This window comes from Taeniopygia guttata, chromosome 3 (assembly GCF_048771995.1).
Source record: "Taeniopygia guttata chromosome 3, bTaeGut7.mat, whole genome shotgun sequence".
Taxonomy (NCBI): domain Eukaryota; kingdom Metazoa; phylum Chordata; class Aves; order Passeriformes; family Estrildidae; genus Taeniopygia; species Taeniopygia guttata.
The window spans coordinates 83,014,832-83,035,476 of NC_133027.1; the positions used below are offsets into that span (position 1 = coordinate 83,014,832).

The 20,645-nt window shown below is 38.3% G+C and overlaps 1 protein-coding gene across 5 annotated transcripts in view; it reads left to right on the forward strand.

Annotated features, from left to right (window-relative positions):
* The window catches only part of SMYD3 (SET and MYND domain containing 3), a 385,012-nt gene that overhangs the window by 200,666 nt on the left and 163,701 nt on the right, over positions 1-20,645 (forward strand). The gene's annotated exons all lie outside the window — the stretch shown is intronic.

Consider the following 20,645-nt stretch of genomic DNA (forward strand, 5'->3'; position numbering starts at 1 on the left):
TATTTTTCACCTTCCAGCAGAAATGGAGTACATCACATATGCTGCTTGTACTGCAACAACAATGAGTCTTTTGGGTAAAGTGAGGACTGATATGTATCACAAGACTGTCCAAAAAAATATGATGCATCTCTTCAAAATAATATCCTGTATTCTTTAACTGTCAAATACATTTTCTGCAATTTTTCCATAGACTGGCTATTCAGATTGATATAAAATTAATATTTTAAAGTTTTCTCTTATGTGAGAAATTTCTTGTATCTTCAGCTGTGTTTAATTTTATTGTGGCAAACAGTCTCAAAGGCCATGCCTTACGTGCATGAAACTTCCCAGAAAAGTGACTAATGAGTACACCTATGTAGTTTCTGGCAGTATTTCTAGAGGTAGTTTTCCTTTTTTTGCTTTTACCTGGGAGCTGCTATGCTAAAGCGGTTGAAAACAAGTTATTTCTTCAAAGCAGCTGGTGAAGATTTGTGCTCTTAAATTTTTATTTTTTACCTCCTATTTTGGATGAGCCTGTTTAGTAAAAAGAGCCTTAAGAGAACTATCATCTTATATTAATCTGTTGGCTGTGATTTGGGCTGGGCATTTTTGGACATCTTCCCCAGACAGACTTTCTGACAGCATTGGAAAGGGAAGTCTGTCCTCATATCCACTGGCAGCAAATTGCAGCATGATCATTTGTTGTTTCACCATAACATTTCAAGCACTGTTACTTTGCTGTTTTTCCTTTGGTACCTCTTTTGCTCTTGTACTCTTAAGTTTCAAACAACACAAAAAAAATCAGTTCAGAAAATAGGCCTCACATTTTCCTAAGAATAGCCTCAGCATTGTAAAAGCTTTGTAATATCCCACACATCACATGAAATAATGGTGCTCTTCCCTTTGCGTCAGCAGTTGTACAGTACTTCCCTTTTATAGGCAGTCAAGATTAGCTCTTCTGTTGGCTTAAGATGATAGGGATTTACTCTCACAGAGCATCGAAAACCATGAGCAATAGAAATAATTACACTGGTACCAATGCATCTATCTAAGTAAAGCAGTTAGATTATGTATTTATTAAAATAATAATAAAATATCAGTTCATCTCAGTTTGACTCCATCTTAACCTGCATCTGTCACATTCCCTGTTTTGTAACTCTTTCCTTACTGTAATTCTATCAGTGAAGGAAAGAATAAGAACAGTGGCTGTCTGAGAGGTGTATCTGAGACTCTCAGTTCTCAGTGAGTCACCCCTGATACATTTGTGTCTTGTGGTGCTTCTAAATATGTTATATTTTATGTTAACTGCCTTATTGAAACATGTAAGATGAAAATTTAGGTACTATCTTTAAAATGTGAAAGGAATGCTCCCACTTTAACTAAAAGCTTTGGAAAAGGAATGATAGCAAAAGGGATGTTTCATATAGCAAGAAGACAAGGCATAATTTCTTCCATTCAAAAATGTAAAATCTTTATTTTATGTCAGAGACTATCAACCTGAGTGTTTGATGTACAAAAAAAAGGGAAAGAATTGACTGAAGATTTTGTAGTTCACTAGCTGTTGAAATGTAACAGGTAATTAATGCTGGTTTAGTTATTTCCTACTAATTCTTTAACATCCTTTAAAACAAAGACCTTTTAAACTTTTTAAAACATTAAACTTGCATTAAGTAGAAAATAGGCTGATTCATTTCTTGAGAGTGAAAGGGTTTAAATCTGATATTGTTTAAATTTCCCAATTTCCAGGATGAAGGAGTATTTCTAGAACAGCACAAGTGGCAATTTCATTGCTCTGTTTTGTCACTGTGCCTCAGCAGGGAGATCAGAGAGGCCACATCTGAGTTTATGAGAGGATGTCCCCCTTTCTGATTTCATCCTTTTTCCTGTCTGCAGGCCCTTTCCACAGTGCTGCAAATTAACAGTAACTTCTGTGCTGACTTTGATGATGTTGAGTGCTTGTCTGCAGTCTGGGTTGACACTGCCAAGATAATGTCCCTGAGCAATCAGGTGTTTATAAATTGTAGTGATGATCAAAATGGGTTTTTGGGACAAATTCACAAGAGTTGCTTATGGAGGAATTTCTGTTCCCTGTTACAATTTTTTTCTAAGCTTTTATTTTCTTCTATGTAATATTTTCAAGAACAACAGCCATTTTGCTAACTTGACTTAGAAGCTGAAAAGAAAACAAAATAGAAACAACTCATGTGATGTTTATGCCCCACTTAGAGCAAGGGGGTTGCTACTGTGTGGGTCCTCTCCTCTCCTCTGCATCCAGATCGTCCTGAATGTGGGCAAGAGCAGGATCTCATCCTTCAGCTGAGCAGGGCAATGCAGTTATGAGCAGGGATGCTGGTGTCTCTGGTATGCTGGCCATGCTCAGGGTCCCATGCCCTGTAATTCAGTGAGTGACTAATATGGAAATTTGGCATATTTTTTGACAATAAAAATCACAGGGTTTTGTAAAGAGGGTAACAGGCCAGTTTCACTGAAAGTGTGCCTGCTGAGATGGTAAGCTGTGATTAAGCTCAGTCTGAAAATAATTTAGCTGTTTTTTAAAGGAAACAATTCAGTGTATATATGCTTAAAGTCCTTTAGGGGCTCTGTCATTGTCTAATGTAACTACAGAAAAAATTCAAATCCTATTCCTATGATGAGCTTCCATGTGGTTATTACTGAAATATGGTCATTTGTCAAGACTTAATGGACCACAAAAAATAAGTGTCTCAAGAAGTGCATCTATATTCATGTTTTAATTCAGCTTGGGGTGTTCCTCTGAAGTGAATTTCCCAGTCAGTCCCCTTTGGTTGCTTTTGGCTGAACAGCAGAACATGAACAGGAAATTGATGTTTTTTGTTTATGAGACTAAACTAGAGGATGTGCTCAGGGAGTCTTGAATGTACACCAGGTGCAAGTGAGCTTCAGGAAAAGGCATAAAAGCAGAGCTGGTCTAAAGTTTAAACAGAGAAACAGAAAAATCTGAAATACATGCAGTAGGGATGACAGATCCTCAGCACTAAATTTTGGTCTGTAGACCAGTTCCTATGTGTCTGTAATATGTGGTAACATATATGTAGCCAGTGCCACTATGAGCCTTTTGGATGCTTAGGTCCTCATGAAGTTAAACCATCTCCAAAGATACTGTGTCCACTTTAGTAATTTATACTTACATTGTTCCTGCAAAAAAAATTACCCAGCAGTGCTTAGTACTGGTAAAATACCACAGAAATGTGTGTCATTCTGCAGGTCAGAAAGTGTTATTATGTGAGGAGTTCAAAGCTGAGAATTATGGGTAGGGTTCTTCTGCCCAGTTTTTAAATGCATTTATGAATATTTAGCATTTCTTCATCTACAAAACTAGTTCTTGATTCTATGCAAAAAGAAGTGACAGGATCCTTGCTTTAAGAACCTCTTCCTTCAGTTGCAGGGTAAATACAACTCACTCTGGAGGTCTGTGTGCTGATGTGCTGTGCCTTTTCCATATAACCTGAAGAATGAGTGCAAAACAAAAATGACTCTTTAGGGTCAATGGCAGATAAACCTTCCCTCCTCTTCTTACTGGTGGTTCTTAATCCTCAAAAAAATCAGAGCAACTGTTTGTGTTGGAGCATTGTTGCTATGTCTTAGCCTTACATATGCTTTGAAGAATGAAAGTTTCTGTGAGTTTTAACAGTATTCTGTTCCAGGCACCGTGCAAAGCTTCAGCACCTCTCTGTGTACCAGCTGAGCATGTCTCAGTAACAACACAATGATTGAGCTCATGAAGTTGCTGAATGAAGTTCAGTGCTACTGAAGGCTGAGGTGCAACAAGTATAAACCAGGGTGGCACTGTAAGGGGGATTGTGGTGAATGAGAGAGAAAAAATGGCTGGAAAAGACAAGGGTAAAGAAGCAGAGATGACTGCCCTGGGGAAAACATTCATAGTCAATAACAGAGTCCAACAAAGTTTTTTTTTTAATTAGTAACACTGAATTACTGCTGGATTGGAAAATTGCTCCTGGACCACTGTTATTCACATATGTGGTGAAGTTTTTGAAGAATTAGTTTCAACAATAATAGTTTCCTCTTATAAACAACAATCTCAAGCTGCTACACAAAGGAGGTTGCTGTTATTACCCTATTTTTGTAAGGGGGGATAGGGAGTGAGATGCTGGAGGGGTGGCAAGAAATTACTTATTTGAAGACATTCAGCTGACCCAAACAGGTTGAGCTGCAATTCCCAGTCTCCCTGAAGTATCAGAGCAGTTCTCAGTGTGTGCAGGATATATAAACCAGCAAACACCAGTTTGTGGCTCTGTGGCACAGGATGGGGGTGTTCAGCCAGCTATGGGAGCTGCCTCCTCAGTCTGTATAGTACCTGGATCTGAGATAGGGGGTGGACTTGTCCTTCTCCCAGAAGTGCCCAAGGTTATATTCAGTTGCTACCAAAAGCTATGTGCAGTCATGCAAAATTCATATATAATCTAAGTCTGTAGGTTTTAATGGTTTATGTGAACTGCTGTGGTGGACAAATTTTGTTGAGCGTCAATACTGTCAGCAAGTGTCCTTTATTATTCTGTGGGTATTAGTAAGTTCATTTTGTGTTCTTTGATAGTGCTTATTATCTAAATTATTTTAAGTGGTTTGTGTCAGTTCAGTAAATACTGGTTATGATTTAAAAAGCATTTTCACAGGTGCTTTACTACATTTGCATTCAAGAGGCATAAGCTCCTTCTGCATACATCATATGGATATGCAGTCACTTTCAGAAGCAGATGTTTCACCCACATATGGGTGGATTTCTGTATGATGAAGTAGAGACTTCTCCGTCAGAGAAAACCATTGTCACTCCCAAATTCTTTGGTCTTGCTGTTTGGTTCCAAAGTGTGCAAATTACTTCCAGGCACAAAAGATCTCCAGAAAGCATTTGTAACTTCGCATGAGGAACCTGATCCAAGGGTTTCCTTCTGTCAAAGCTGCTGGAAGCTGGGTAGTGTGTGTGCCACTTGCAGAGAAGCCTTGGGCTGTAGCTCACACTCAGGCTGTGTTCATGGCACAGTCCTGGCTTATACATTAGTTACCAGATCCACTTCCACACCTTCGGTCTGCTCGTCTTCCAGACTTAGAGAGAGGTCCAGCCATGTCAGGGTGGGTGTGGGAAGGGTGAAGTAGAGAGGGGCAATGTTATAAATGAAAATTTGTCCAGCCAAATTAAAAATGAAATAAAAAGAATTTTATTTATGATCAAAATCTATCTCGCCAGCCACAAGGAAAAAGGGCAGTGCCGAGCCTGGGTTTGGCACTGGGTGAGTGACAGACAGGACACCTCTCAGCAGAGGTTCCTCTAGACACCCACACCACCCTCTCGGACCCCGCAGTTCTTATAGGAAATTTTCCGCCCGAGGCGAGGATTTCAGCCATCCGCCTATTCTTTCCATTCAAAGTTCCCAATATTCATAAAGTTCTTTTTCTCCACACCAAGTCCAAACAATCCAAGTCCAGGTGTGGACGATCTTGCTGATGAAGTTACAGGAACTGTGGCTTTCAGATGTATCAGCACTGAGGTTTCCAGAGAGTCCAATCTCGAGTCCTTACCGGGATGATCAGCTTCCAGGGTCCCTTATCGGTTCCTGGGACAGCCCATCTCCGGGAGAGCCACGTGTATTAGATTGCAAATGAGACATTGTTTGGCTTAGGTGGAACCTGAATATGGGGGGGTGGCTGGCTGCAGCACTGGCGTGTGCTTTTATATTAAACTAAATATTTCATATGTTTATTATAAATGAACATTTATACAGCCAAATTAAAAATAAAAATAGTTTTATTAGTGGTCAAATTCTATCTAGCCAGCCACGGAATAAAAAACGCAGTGCCGAACCTGGGGATCGACCCTGGGTGTGCAACAAGGAGTCAGCCTCAGGAGAGGTTTTGTCTATGCCCACACACCTCCATCCTGGCACAAGTGATTTTTATCAGGAAAATTCCGCCTGGGGCCAATATTTCAGCAGTCAGTCTTTTCTTCTATTCAGAGTACATATGCTGATATGTAGATTTTCTTTTTTGGTGATGTCAGTGTCTGGAGTTGTTGAATCCCTTGATGAAATTTACGGGAACGCTGCATTCACATGTATCTGCCCGAGGATTTCCATGATAACCATCTCGGGTTGTTCACGCCATGATCAGCGCCTGGGGTCCCCGCATCTCTCCAGACATGGCCCATCTCCTGGCCGAGCCACATCCTTTTACGTGTAAATTGGGCTTCAACATACACCAGGTTTCGCTCGAGGGTGGGGGGGGGGGGGACTCCTAATACAAACGTGTATACCCTAACAAATATTCAATATCACATATATCATACTAGAAATGGCGCGAATTATATCTACTACACATAAAAATTTCATATGTTGAATCATATTTTCTACATTTAATATAACAATATCTCAGAGGCACAAATTATAATCATTTATATCAGGCAAGGAGCTAGAGAAGGCGGCTTTACAGGGTGTGCGGGCAGCCCGGGGAACCCCTTTGGCCGCCAGGCTGTCCTGTCGCTGGCTCTCGCTGCCGAGCTGCGCTCTCAGCCCTGCGCAGCAGATGGCAGCGATGCCGTATTCCCGATGTCAGAAATGAAAATTTGTCCAGCCAAATTAATATGAAAAAATAAAATATTTATTTCGCAATCAAATTCTATCTAGCCAGCCACAAGGAAAGAACAGAGTCGAGCCCGGGGTCGGCCCTGGGTGTGCAACAAAGAGGTCAGCCTCAGCAGAGGTTTTCCCCTATGCCCATACACCTCCATCCTGGCACAAGCGGTTTTTATAGGGAAAATTCTGCCTGAAGCCAAGATTTCGGCAGTCAGTCTTTTCTTCCATTCAAAGTCCATAGGTTAATGAGATTTTTTTTTTTTTTTTTTTTTTTTTTTTTTTTTGTGATGAAGAACAATTCAGTGTCAGGAGTTAGTGAATCCCTTGATGAAATTTTCGGGGAACGCTGCATTCACATGTGTCTGCCAGAGAATTTCCATGATACCCATCTCGGGTCGTTCACGCCATGATCAGTGCCTGGGGTCCCAGTATCTCTCCAGACATGGCCCATCTCCGGGCCAAGCCACATCCTTTTACTTGTAAATTGGGCTCCAACATACACCAGGTTTCCCCTGTGAGGGTGGGGGGGACTTCTTATACAAACGTGTATACTCCAACAAATATTCAATATCACATATATCAACATATATCATATTAGAAATGGCGCGAATTATATCTACTGCACATAACACCGAGGATGGATCGCATCCCAGTTATTGCCATGATTCTTTTTCCACTACTGCTTCTTTTTTTTTTTTTTTTTTTTTCCCTGATTAATTTCTCCTCATTCTCTGTAAGCTATCTTTGCTGCTGTGATAGCGCAGTTTTGGGCTGTGTTGCCGACTGGCAATATTTTGGCTTCGATTTAGTTGATGATTTCCACAGATGTCGCTGATTCTGTGTGATGTGTAGACCTTCTATGAAATGCATGCCTTGATAAAGGAGGACAGGCTATATTATTTATTTAATGGCCCCTTCCAGACCACAAATATTACGAATCTCATTTCTATGGTAGAGTGAAAAGATGGATAAGGATTTTCTACACTACGAAGGAAGCTGGGGAAGTGAAATTTTTAACTGAAACTTCCAAATGTGTTTCTCCTACTTCCACAACCTCAGGGTCAACTGCTTTAGGTAACGGGAATTTTAATAACCTTTATAACTTGCCAGGGACAAACAATGTTTATGTGTGATATCTACTACTGCAGTGATACCATTAACAAGTGCTCTTGGAAATGGTTTCTAATGCCTAGTTTCTATGTAAATATACAAAAATATCTGAATTTTAGAGATGCTGGAGTTTTCTGGCTACCACTTGTGAAAACTGGACTACATTTGGTAAGAATTGTCTATGAACCAAAGGGTTCATTCTTTGGATGGACAAGCCAGTAAAAAACCCACCATAAAAAAATTATTAATATCAACAAATAATAATAAATAGTTAACATTGCATACAATGACAACAATTTTGTAAATGAAAGTATTGATTGCTCCCTTGCATTGCTGTCCATCTGTTATTTTAGGCTTTTCTATACATTCTATCAGCATAATGCCTAAGTGAATAATTTAATAACAAATCAGCATTAGAGATTTTCTGATACCCAATTTAAAAGTTATATGCTTATTCTCTAAAAGATATTTTTGAACTCAATGTATCTATGCACTGCTTCACAGAGAAGTATTTTTTTTTACTGCAGTGACTGTTAGGATATTTTTCAAGGATGTTGATTTTTTTTTAGTAATGCAGCTCTTTTAAAGCAATTCTGAAAGGAGGTCCAGTCACTACTAATTCCTGTGTAAATTAAGCACAATCACTCAGAGAAGAGACCCTTTATTTAGTGAGTTTAAAGCTCATTATACAATTTTGTAGTGGGAAAATTACCCTGCCTGTAAATTAGCTGTATTTCCTAATGAAATAACTTAGCAATTTTTTCAGCCTCCTTTGATAAGAATAAGGATTATAGTGGTGCTGGAAAGCAAAATCATGCTATTCCTACTGGCAGTTTTTTCAATTGTACAAGAAATTATAACTGTGAACACATTTTGATTCAGATTGATCTCAACAAGTAACAAAAGAATTTTTTCATGGTGTTTTTTCATCTCTTTCCCACCTCTTTTATTAGAGCCTAAAGTCAGCTCTATCAGCCTTACTCCTGGTGTATAATGACACAAATTCTCTTGGGATATGTGGCTTTCTCAAGCAATAAAGCATCATTATGCTGCTCATTTCTGAGGACACACTATTTCACATGTGAGTTGTGTTTCAAGGGACAAACCAGCAGAGCTCATCATGTTAATATTCCCAAAAAATGAGGCTTTCATCCAGCCATCAGGTTTGCAAAGGCAAGCATGTTTACCACAGGTGTCTGTGCTTGTCTTGTTCTACCCTGACACTTGTAGATGGCAGCAAATTGATGTCATTTTAAGTGCTTTGGCTGCAGCTACCAGCAACAGGAGGGGTAGAAGACAAAAAAATTGTTCTTGAGCTGGCTGTCCTCTTGCAAGCAGCAGCAGCCTCAGCGCACATTGGCAAGCCAGGCGGGTGCCTGTGGCTCTGCAGTGTGTGCACAGCTGTCCACTCAGCCAGCTGTCATGGCAGAGGTACATGGACCTGCTGTAAAATTAAAAATAATTTTAAGAAAGCCTGAAAGAACTGCTTTTTCCTGAAATTGGTTATGCTTTTTAATATAGATATTAATCATAGATATTGATAGGGTGTGGCTGGTTTTGTTTCATTTGGAAAAGGTATAAACTTGGGGGTGTATGGATTAGTATCCTGAGGGTTTCTATTTTCTCTTCTGGGTTTGGCCAGTTTTCAGCTGTATAAAATAAAGGTTTAAGAATAGTTTGGCTTTGAAAAATAACATTCAGACTGTCCATAAAGAAATATTCAGAAAAGTCATCTCAGTGTGTGGGTGCTTTCTTAATTTCTTCACACAACTCTGTTTATTTTACGATAACAGCAAGAAGCAAGTTCTTTGAAGTTTTTTTGCAGTGTATTAGTGAAAGATTAAATGGGGTTTTGTTACATTTGATAAGTATGAAACTTTGTGTCAGTGTGAAAAATATTCCTTCAGCAGTTAGGACCTGGTACTGAAATTCTGCTGCTGGACAGTGGTTTGGGGTCAATAACTGGTTTCAGAGTTGCTTGCAGTCCAGCACAAAAAAGCAAAGCCATTTCCCAAATACTAGTTCCTCTGGTGTTTGTGTAGATTCCTCTTTAAAACATAAGGCTGTGCATACTTGTCAAATAGGCCAGCATGGTGAAAAATCATATTTCTGTTTTGGATGGAATGAGAATGTAGCTCCCTGAAGTTAGTGTGCATAAGTCTGAATTGCCAATACTTTTGGTTTGCACACTACTACTGACTTTCAGTGCTCGACAGTAGTTGCTCATCACTTCTTAAAGGTGACATATTTCTTCTTGGAATTTTCAGCATCTGAAGACAGATTCCTGAGAGAGTCACAATACTAAAATTCATTCTCTTTGCAAATGTGAAAACAATATAGTGTGAATTTCTTAGGGCAGACACTTCTATGAAAAAATACTTATTTCTGATCAAAATAAATTTTTTGTATGATTTAATCCTTGATGTATTTTATATCTATAAACTGTTCTTATATCTATAAGGGTGGTTGTTGCACAGAACCAATAAATAGCATAAAAAAACCTGTAGGATAAAGGAAATGAAAAATAAGCAAATTTGAAATGAAAGGTGCATTACTCCATTGCTATTTTGATAACTGGAGAGAAAAAATGAATAGTTGCCATGAAGTATTTTAAACATGAGAGTCTCTTATTAGGTTCCTCAAGACTGTAATTAATCACTTGCAGCCACATATGTTCTTTGTATAGTGGTGTGCAGCAGTAGCATTTCATTAAAATTCAATTCCATAATAACAGGCTGCTCAGGATGTCATTTCCTCTGGAGAAGGCTGGGAAGCTGAATGCTGCTGCTTCACCCCTCGTGTGCTGTGCCAGCACACTGAGTTGGGTAAAGGAGAGTAGAGGCTGATCACACCAGAAAGCCCCTTGGTCCGGGTGAAAATACTGGGAACACAGGGATGGGCACAGGGCTGGCAAATGTGTAACAGGGCAGCAGATGGACAGTGTGCCAGTGAGCACAGGCACAGAGTTCTGATAAAGATTCTGCAAGTCACAGTCAAATTCCCACCAAAAGGAAGTACCACATTTAAGAAGAAATAATTCATAATAATATAAAATAAATGCAAGTGATATATTGTCCTAGCAACAGAGTTTTTTGACTTTAACAATTTTTTATTTTTTTAGCAACAGTCATGGATTAAATATGCGCAGCTCCTGTGGTGTCCTAGTGCCTTAGCTGCTTTGCACTGGCAGTGAAGTTAAGAGAAAGATGAGTGGACAAGTGGTTGGAGGTGCTCTGATTGTCACTTAGTTTTATTAATCCCTTAAGGAACAAGCTATCAGAGGGGCAGATTTTGTCTAGCACATTTCACGTTACTTTTGAGGCATAGGATGAAACATAAGCAAGAGGGAGAAAGTGCCCTTGGTGCCCAGTGGGATATGGGAATTGAGAAACGTTTTGATAACAGACAGTTCTCTGGAGGTATCACTGTTTTCCTGAGTCCTTACAGACTGTTGGGAACCATCATTCCATCCTCACAGCATGTAGGGTGCTCCCTCATGCAGTATGCAGTAAGTATAAAACATTTCCCCATGAAGCTGAAGGAACCTGAAGCCCTGTCCTGCACCATCTTCTGCTTGTGACTTACATTCCTTTTGAAATACATCTCACTGGCATTACAAGAAAACACATTAGGCTCCTGGAATTTTTCTTAGAGTCAATGAAGAGCAGCATAAATTGTGTAGTTGCACTCTATTGTTTTAGATTTTACTTGAAGAAGATTTTTTTGCAATTAGATTGTTGTTGAAGTCAACAAAGTAAAAACATACGGAGCAGAGAGGTTTTCAAAGGGAGGGCACCTGCCAGTAGCTGCCTGAGGATTCTTTCTAATCTTAAATATGATTTAATGCTCTGTGAAAAGAATTAAGAATCTTATTTTACACTGAAGCATGCTGTTAATATGCATATAAAAACCTCAGCAATTTTATTGACAGTTATGAATTTACAGCTGCTGTTGGTGAATTTTTTTTTAAAAGACTGCTTTCCTTTACCCAATTCTTTGCAGACCATTGTCATAGTTTGCTATTAGCTAAGGCAGAACCTCATTTAACAGAAATGCATAGGTCTTCAATTTCACTGTATACATCAGGAAAAAAGAAAATCAATGTGAAGCCTGGACTTAGACTGCTGATGCCAGAGATGACTTATCTGTAGCATGCAAAAAGAAACCCTGGCTCAGATTAGTTTTTCTTTGCCCTTTGGATGTTAAAAATGACAGAAAGAGGCTACGGCTGGTGAGAGTTCTTAAGACTATTATCCTCTGGTGAAATTTGGTGTTAATCCTAGAGACTGTCAGGGGAAGTACCAACTATTTCAAGTACTCAGTATTAATTTAATATTCATTTATATTTATTATTATAATTTATAATAATTGATGTGAGGATGAGTATTAAGAAACAATTTGTGCATTTGAAGTTTCATGTTTGCATTGAATATCCATTTTCTGTTTGTGTGCACATGACTGCCACACACCCATGACTATATATATATATATGTATATATATATATATGTATATACACACACATATATATATGTAAATACATAGATGCTCCTTTTTGTCTGTGTACGTGTGCCTGACCTTCTAGCCTATTTATATATAAAAACATGGGTCTGAAGTATCTAAACATCAAGAACATGAAGGGGTGAAGATAAGTTTTATTTTCAAACAAGAATTTGGGAAAAAAAACCAGCCAACTCCCAGCTTGCTGAGTCTAGACTTCACAGGAGGGGTCTCTGTGTGTGGAGTTTATGTTAAATTGACTGTTACTGAGAAGATTCCTTATAAATTGTATTCTTTAGACTTGACTAAAAACCCCTCAAGAAATAGATTTTCATTATTTTTTTGAAAATTTGAAAGTTATTGTTCTGTTGGATCTAAAATATACCTATTTTCCCTTTTTTTTTTTTATGCTTGCCATGATGTGTTTTACAGAAATGTCTTTGAAATAATGTCTGAGATGTGTGTGTTGGCCAAGAATATGTGTGTGTGTATATATTTATATATAGTAAATGAGAATATTTAGTAAAATGTTAAGACAAGATAGGAAACTTTTGAGAAAATGAGAAAGTATAATTATACCAACAACTCTACTTTTGAAACTGGAAAGGCATCCTTAAATATTTTTTTTCTCTCCCTACTGAAGTTGGTATTCTGGCCTGTGGAAAAAGACACTGAGTGGTCTTGACATGATAGGATGGAGATATTCTTTATGACAGTCTACTAAGAAGAACCTGGAGCTTCCCAATTATTTCTATTGGCTGTTATATTTTTAACATTACTTCCAGCAGTTATATTTCATGGTGTGTTTGTGGGATCAGGGTCTACAAATCTCGTCTTCTATTCTTTTCTGAATTATTTTATTTATAATTGTTACTTTTTAATTCTGAAACATTACTGACATCTGCCAGTAGACCTTGCAAAGTAACTGAATTAAGTAATTAATTTCAAGGGAATATTGAGCTATTCCTTGTCCAGAATCATTCTCTGGTTCTGGCTTTCCAGAGACATAAATTTAGTGTATTTGAGCAGTGAATTTGCCTTAATTTCCAGATATGTATAAATGTGCATAACTCATTTTGGGAACCCAGCTCTGGATTGGGTCTTGGGAGATGCTGGTTCTGGACATTTTCCTGACAGCTGGCCCTGATTCATTCCTCTGATTCATTAATATAATTCATTAATACATCTCTTTGAAGTACCTTGGGATGCTTGGAAAATGTGTATATATTGTTGTTTGCTTCCTATGTAAAATTATTCCCTCAAGATGCTGTAGTTTAACATAGTGCTTTAGATTTTAACATGTTTGAGATATATTCCTCATTTTTAACTTACTCCATTGCTCATGTTTCGTTTGGAAAAGGAAAAATTTGATTTTGGAAGGCAAACTTATTTTAGAAATTTTATTGTCTTCTCTTTTATTATTATTTTTTTCTTAAAGGTCATTTTTCTAAGGAACTTCTTAGAGATTCTAAGATGTTTTCTCATTCCTTCAAAAATACTGGATCTGTATGAAATGTATGTATGAAATGAACTCCATGATAAGCCAGAGTATTACTTTATATATAAGTATACAGTATGTATAATGCACAAAAGAAATGGAAAGACCTGTGGCATATGATGTGTCAGGTATTCTTCTGTACTTAATGATCTATGGTCCTTTCCCAAAGATAACTATTAAACCTTATATAGATGAGCTAGTTCTAAATTCTAAATTTAATCTAATTCTAATTCTAAAATTAATTCTGAAGATGAGCTACTTTTAATTTAAATATAGTGGTTTACATTTACATAGCAAATATTTTTCTGATTTTAATTAATTAATCAACCTTAGAATTGGAGGAGTTGCTTCTTCTTTTTTTGTGAGCTAATTAGATGTAATCTCACTTTCTCTATCTCCATTGCCTTTAATCAGCTTTCTCTGGCCAGATAGCACTCTTAATTCAGTTATTTCACTTCTAAAATGTAATTGTGTTTATACATTGTAGGCATTTGTAGTAATGCTTGGTCTTGCTTGTTTGCACGAGCCTCAGCATTTCCCCATAACCCTCCAAATGGATTTTGATTTCCTGTGGTGATAATAAGAGTGGTGGAAACTGCTGCAGTAATGTAAACAGCAGTTTTATAATAGTGTACATGAGAACAAAATATGTCATGGAAAAGGCTGCTGCTGCTGGGGTCTTGATCTGTTGGAAAGACTTGTTTCATGCACATGTTTTCATTCTCTATTTCTGAGCTGACAGTTTGGGGTGACACAGCATTCCTGTCTCATCTCTCTACCTGTTTGGTAGTAGTTCCATACCTGCAGGACAAGTTATACCTGCATCAGCTAGGAAACGAATCAAGCCTTGGTCTAACCTGCTCCCTCTGCAATCCTAACAAATCTTCCACCTCTACTTTAATGAACAAAAATGTATCTTTTGGAAAACGAATGCCTTAATGTTTTTCTGTCCCCTGCCCAAGCCACAGGGGCTGTCTGGGGTGCTGCGGAGATGAACCTCTCCATTTTCTCCTGTTCTGCAGTGACAGCATTTTATCCCAAAATCAAGTTTCTCTTACTGAAGGATCTCCCTTGGCACAAGCACTGAGGAGCCAGCACGTGCTCATGCTCTGTGATGTATCTGAACACAAGTGTTGAGGGCCTATAAATTAGTGAGCGCTGTTCTGGGTATTTAAAGGGCTGTGAATCATGCTAACCCTGAGCAATATTTCAACTATTTAGACAGACAAATGTTAAATGATTTTTGAATATTTTCCATTAATAATTTTAGGTAGGCAGTAGCAGTTTAATTTAAATTAACTGTTATGCAATAGTCTGTATTGCATGTGAAATCAGATGTTTATTCTGATCTCAAATTATTTGGGTTGCATCATGCTAAGAGTTCAAAATGGAAAAGAAGTATTGAAAGTGGTTAAAGGATATGTACTTGTGTAAGATACTCATGATCTGCTGAAGAGGCATTCTCTTTGCTGTTGTAAGACAATTTTTACTTTCACTAACTAAAGATCAGAGCAAACTATTTGCATCAAAGTTTCTTATTTAAAACAGTTTATTGATGGCAACACACTTGCTGAATTTGCAAGCAAGCACCTTTACGTAGCTATAGCAGCATGAAGTGTGCCTGCCTGTTATTGGAAGGCATCCAAGGACATCCTCAGCCTTTCAGCTTTCCTTTGTGGGGTGGGGTTTTTGTTGCTGTTGCTGCTTTTCTTCATTTCCCGTACTGCAGCAATTTCTAAATAAGTGCTGGTTGATTTCTCTATTTGTTATTTTTCTCTTTAAAGCTAGGATGCTCAGTGAGCCATTGAACAGATACAGACTTTCTTTCCTGGACAACTTAAAGTAGGATCTCTTCCTTTTCCCTTCTGGTACTAGCTGCCAGCAGGCTTGAGTGGCCCTCTGGAGGAACCCTGATAGCCCACATGACTTGTGATGGTCAGGGTACCAAAAGCTGCATCTTTAAACAGTACCTTGCACTTATTTGCTAATTCTTAATCAGAAATAGCCTGACAAGGCAGCAGTGATTCCTGCCCCTAGAAGAATGCATGAGGAGTTTGGTGGGGAGGAAAGGACAAGGCATCAGGCTGGGGAATGGGCACCAGCAGAGGAGAGCTGGTGGTCAGTGACTCAGCAGTGTCCATTCCCAGCCTCCTCCCAGCCCTGAGTCTGTGAGGATTTCATTAAGTCATTCTGCCTTAAGATTAGTCAGTGATGGGATTTCTGCTCCCTTTCATCTTTATAAAGCCATTCAAAAATTGCCTGTAACTGGCACATGTGCTCTCTTTCAGAGATGAAGGATGCCATTTGTCTCTGGTTTGAATACTGACACACCATAATCTGGTTAGAAATTTAAAGAAGAAGCTACCTTTCTTTCTTCTAAGAAAGAAACTTCGACATTGATTAAAACATTTGAATTTCATTGAACAAAGTGGTTTTTAGTGACCTCTGTTTCCCGGATGATATGCCCCCTTTTTGTATGCAACATTTTGGTGCAAATTAATCAGTACATTCTATGCCAGTACAGAGATTACGATGAGGATTATGATATTATTTTAGGAGGTGATGCTGTCTGGCTGATGCATTTTAAGTACTCTTTCAAATCTCCCTCAGTTTTGCTTAATGTCCAGTTTCTGATGCCAGTGAATGTATAACAATATAGCTCTTTTATAAAATCAAAATCTTTGTGCAGTGATAGAAACATTACTTAAGCAATAAATAAAATAATTAACATTGTGACATAGGTCTTGTAAATGATCTCCAGATTAGGCAGATACACACATGGTTATGTTTAAAAACAGCTTTTTGTAATAGTATAAAGAAGCACTGAGATGATGTGTTGTGTGAATACACCTATCACGTTGAAATATCTAGTAGAAATAAAGGAAAAAAAAACAATCAACATTTACAATACCTGATCAGTAAAATAGTAGATTGAGAATAAACGGAGGGATAGTTTTTAACTCTGTTATTTTGGGCAATGATAAAAATGCCATCTTCAAGACCCTCCAAGGGATAATTAGTTCTAGTCCTCCAATAATCCAAGGTTCAACTGCTTGGGAGAGCGCTGTTGCAACAAAGGACCAGATCAGTCATTGCTTTATCTAGGTGAACCTGTTGAAGGACAGAATCTCTCAACCTGTTTGACAGGGTTTTCATTCCAGTGCTGCTAGCAAAAATAGTTTTCCAGCTCTCCAGCTTTAATCTCTGAAACTGCTTTGTGTGGTTGTTTTCCTTCTTATGCTGTCTGACACTACCAAGAAGTATTTGGTGGTGGTGTCCAAAGAACTGCCCTTCATATAGTTGTAAGCAGGTATTAAATACCTCTGTGCTTTCTCCTTTACCAGAACTATCAAGCCCAGCTCCTTCAGCCTCCCTACATAGGGTATGTGTGTTAGGCACCTTTGTTGGACCTTTCCAATATTCTCTGCATCCCTCTTGAACTGAGGGTCCCTCCAGGATGACTGAGCAGGGGCTTCCCTTAGGCTGCTGCCATGCTCCTCTGGGTACAGTTCAGCACACAATTTGTTCTGTGCACAGTGAGGGCTCACTTCTGCAGTGTGCTGTCCCCTGTAACATCACAGGCTTGTTCTCAACAGCTGCTGCTTGGTGAGGTTTTAGTCAGTGCATGGGGTTATTCCACGCTGGTTGCAGAGTCCTGTGTTTTTCACTATTGATGGTCATGACTTTTCTGTTGGTTAACCCTCAAATTTATTGAAGTCTCCTGGACTGAGGCTCTGGCACTTATCTTGTCACCCTCTCTGCCTAGCTCAGATCTGCCTGAAAATTTGCTGAGTCTATTGACTTCCTAGCTGAGTGGAGGTCAGTCTACCAATGCCTACTGATAAAGTCTATCCTGTTAGTTTTATTTTTATTTTCATAGCCTCCTAAAATACTTAGCAATGCTTTTAGGAAAAAAGCCTCAATAATAATATACTATAAAATTATACATTCTACTTCTACTCTTCTAAAAAGAAGGAAAGACTCCATAGTGAACATGAAGTTGATATTTTATCCTTATGCAGAGATGTATGAAATTAGGTTCATACATCATTAGATGTATGAAATTTCATAATACCTTTTTGTCTTCTGAGTACACCATGTTCTGTTCTCTTTATCTCACTGACTAACATGAACAGTCTACCACTCTATCTTGGTTTTAGATACAATTTTTTGCATTTTGAACAAGAACTATTTGGTTTGTGAAAAAGCAGTGTGATGTGTGTTAAGGAAAGTATTTTCAGGTTAGACTCCAAGTCTCTTCTATGTGGAGAAATTATCATAATTGGTCTTCCAAAATCTTTATTAGATACCTTAAATAGTTTCCACATATTTGTGAAAGTTTCTATAACTTCAGGTCATGTTTGACAGTTTTAGTGTGAATAAAGGACACTGGCTGAATTTCTGTACCATGATGTACCAAAAATGTGGTCTAGTAGGATTTTATTAGTAGGATTTTAGTACTGGGAAAAAGAAAAAAATCTTCTTTTTTTTTTTTTAGCTACTGTGTATCTTGAATACTAGCCCCAAGCCAGACTCCTTATATTTGCAAAATTTAATTTAATTCAGGGAAGAGAACTCTGGCAGGGCATGAAAAGTTACTGTAATCTAATGTATTTGGTTTTTCTTTGTGGTGTGTTTTTTTGTTGTTTAACTCTCATTTTTTGAACCCATTAACTAAATGACGAAGTGGCTCCAGCTCTCAGTTTATGAGCTAGATGATGGATGCTGCAATTATTCTGAAATAAAGTGTTATTTTTTATAAGTTAAGAACTGTTTCTTTGTAAGTGAAAAAATGGTTGCTGAACATTAGGAGCATGTTAATGGAACCAGAAGGAAGATCTACAGAAATTCAGAGGAGGACTTTTGAGGCTTTCTGAAAGATCTTATGGAATGGAGCCCATTGACAATCCCATGTTCACTCCCTGCAGTGATCACTGGGTCTACCTGGCAGCTTTTAGTCTTGTAGGAAGGACATGATTTGACTCAGGTTATTATATCAGTACAGGAAACTTAGCTGAAGAAAAGCTTCTATGCAGGGGTGGATTTTGTAATGTGAGTCTACTTCTATTTCATTTCAAGATCATGGTCTTCCTTTAACCTCATCAGAAAAATGAACAAATCTGGTTCACTTCCCCCTTAAATTTCTCTAGATTTCTTCATGTGTTCAATGTGCAAATTAACATGAATGCAGACTAAGCAAGGAAAGCATTTTTAAAAGACAGCAAGAAATACAGCATACTGGGTAAGCACTTCTTTACTGCCAAGAGATCAAGGCACAATAATGGAGACCATGTATAAAGCCCTAAAATAATAAAGAATGTGAAGAAGATGACAACCCAAGTTCCCTCACAAAAGTACAAATTCATGGCTAGTCCTACAGGACCATGTTAGAAATTGAATTATAATTTATACCTACATAATTTGAATAGTCAGTGTGGTTGCCATCCCATACTTGAGTAATTTTTTGGTGTGTTTTTTTTTTTTTTTAATAAAAACCCAAAGTGACAATTTTATTATGGTGGACGACCGCAAGTTGAATGACATGGCAGGAATTATCCTTCAGAGAATCTGATTCCATTCACATGGCAAACTTGTGAAACCCAAAGGACACACTGTGTCTTGCCTGGCTCCCAAAATCAACACAACTGTGTTAGTTTAGATTGTAGATTTTTGTGGGGTTTTTTAAACAGAAGATGTATCCTCCCACTTTACTTTCGAGAAGGAAATAGAATAGAGCATTATTTGTTCAAGAAAGCAGCATTCAGTTTAAACAATTTCTTGCAGTGATACCTTTGCTTGCAGCTCTTTAGAGCTACATAAATCCATTGAGGAAAACAATAACAAATGGCAAGTGGGCTCTGATAATAACAGGTTCTTGACAGCAAAACTTCAAATGAAGAGAAGAGCAGCAAGCCGGAGGAGCAGCAATACCAGGAAGGTATTTGCTCTGATAACCTTTGCCTGGGCAAGAAGTAGATGCAGCCCTCCTTCACCTGAATGTTTGTGGTCACAACTGCTGCCTTGAGTGTCAGGGGGAAAATAGAGGTGGCTTCCCTTGGCACGTGCAGGTGGCTAAAGGGTATTGCTGAGCATGAAGAGAGCACAAAGGCTGCTGGCTGCTTGCTGGCAGGCTGTGGTGGGCTGTTTTCATACTCACAGCTTTGTGACACTGCTGTCAGTGTCACAGCAGTTTCTTCTTATTTTAGGCTGCTGAAAGGGCTTACTTTGTGGATTTGCTAGTTACATTGATATCCTAAAATTGAAACCATATACAGTTATGTCATGTTAATATTTGGTTTGGTAATTTCTATTTTGCTTGATACACTTCTAATTCAACACAGGAAAACTGCATTCAGCTAAAAGTTTGTTAATTCCCTGTGAGCAAAAAAAATGCAGAGCAAACGAACTTCTTTTGAGTATTGCTCTCTTGTGTTCCAAATACCAGTATTTGAAATCACAAGAATAACTTCTTGTGGTAAGCCTCTGAAAATAGAGGCATATAATGAAAGTCATGTTTTTTAAGTAAAAAGCAGATCTGTGATCTCTGTTATAGACTCTCCACAAAATATCAGGGCCTAGGTTAGCTTTATGTTGGTGTAAATGGAGCAAGATCTTGGCCTTAAAAAGAGACCAACTTAATACTTCATTGAAAATATTGAAATTACCTTATAAATAAATTACCTCTTTATTTTCCATAAATCACACAGAAACATAGAATGTGATGAGTTGGAAGGAACCCACAAAAATCCTAGAAGTCCAACCCCTGGCCCCATGCAGGAAACCCCAAGAGTCACATCATGTGCCTCAGAGCATTGTCCAAACGCTTCTTGAGCTCTGTTAGGCTGGTGCTATGACCACTTTCCTGGGGAGCTGTTCCAGTGCCCAGCCACCCTCTGGGTGAAGAAACTTTTCCTTATATCCACCCTAAACCTGCCCTGGC